The sequence below is a fragment of the Guillardia theta genome, assembly GCF_000315625.1.
Source record: "Guillardia theta CCMP2712 unplaced genomic scaffold GUITHscaffold_220, whole genome shotgun sequence".
Taxonomy (NCBI): Eukaryota; class Cryptophyceae; order Pyrenomonadales; family Geminigeraceae; genus Guillardia; species Guillardia theta.
Genome location: NW_005434456.1, coordinates 42,767 through 43,982, shown reverse-complemented (window position 1 = coordinate 43,982; position 1,216 = coordinate 42,767).

Here is a 1,216-nt window from a genome sequence, read left to right as displayed (position 1 = left end):
CTCCTCCTTTCCATCTATCCTGTTTTGCCTTCCTTACAGCAGGACAGGAACGAGGATCTGATCATAATTATCGACGGCTCACTGTCAATTGTACATGCAAGCGGAAATGTTCTATCCAACCTCGGGCCTGTAATGTTCATTTTCACCACTACATACACCAGCCCCTGTTCCTCTTTGTATTCCACCACCACCACCACCTCCTCCTCCTCCTCCTCCTCCTCCTCCTCCTCCTCCTCCTCCTCCTCCTCCTCCCTTCCCGCCACACACCCATCCCCCACCCACCCTCCTCCTCCTTCTCCTCCGCCGCTCAACACTACATCTCACTTGCTCCAGGGGGACTACTACGGGGACCTGCACCTGCTGAGCCCGAGGATACAGCACGTGAGAGGAGGAGGCTTAGAGAGGGAGGGAGAGGAGGAGGGCAAGAGAGGAGCGGCAGGAGCAGGAGCAGGAGCAGGAGCAGGAGCAGGAAGAGAAGGAGGAGCAGGGGCGAGTCGCGAGCTCAACTGAAGCCCCGCAGGTCACGGTCATGAGCGCTACCTTCTGCGATGTCGTGTTCTTGAGCAAGGAGAAGGTAAGGCCGAGGACCTGGAGGAGAGGAGGAGGAGGAGGAGGAGAGAAGAGGGACAGGAGGAGGAGGATGAGAGAAGAGGGAGAGGAGGAGGAGGAGGAGGAGAGAAGAGGGACAGGAAGAGGAGGGGAAGGACAGTTGCTGGTGGTTGTATCGGAGGAAGAGCAAGGAGGAGGAGTAAGGACGAGAATGGAAGGGAGGAGAGAGAAAAGTGGTGGTGGTAGTGGAGGAGGAGGAGGAGGAGGAGGATAGAGAGAGGAAGAGTGGTGGTGGTAGTGGAGGAGGAGGAGGAGGAGGAGGATAGAGACGCAACTCTACAGCTCCAGGAGTGCGCCGTTGAATTTCCCTTCATCGCAGGATACTTTGAGGTGACGAGAAACATCATCAGTGTTCTCCTCCTGTGTTGACCTCGTCCTCCTCTCCGCAGCTGCAGACGGAGAGGTTCAGTCAAGATCCGACCCACGTGAAAGACGAACAACTAGCAGGTGTTTGGTTGTTTCGCTCCATCATCACCATCATCACTGTCTCCATCTCCGTCCTCTCCATCAGCATCAACAACGGCATCTCCTCCTACCGCCTCCCCTTCCTTCCCCTCCCCCTTTCTCTCCACTCTCCTCCCACCTCTCCTTTACCCTCCTCCTCCTC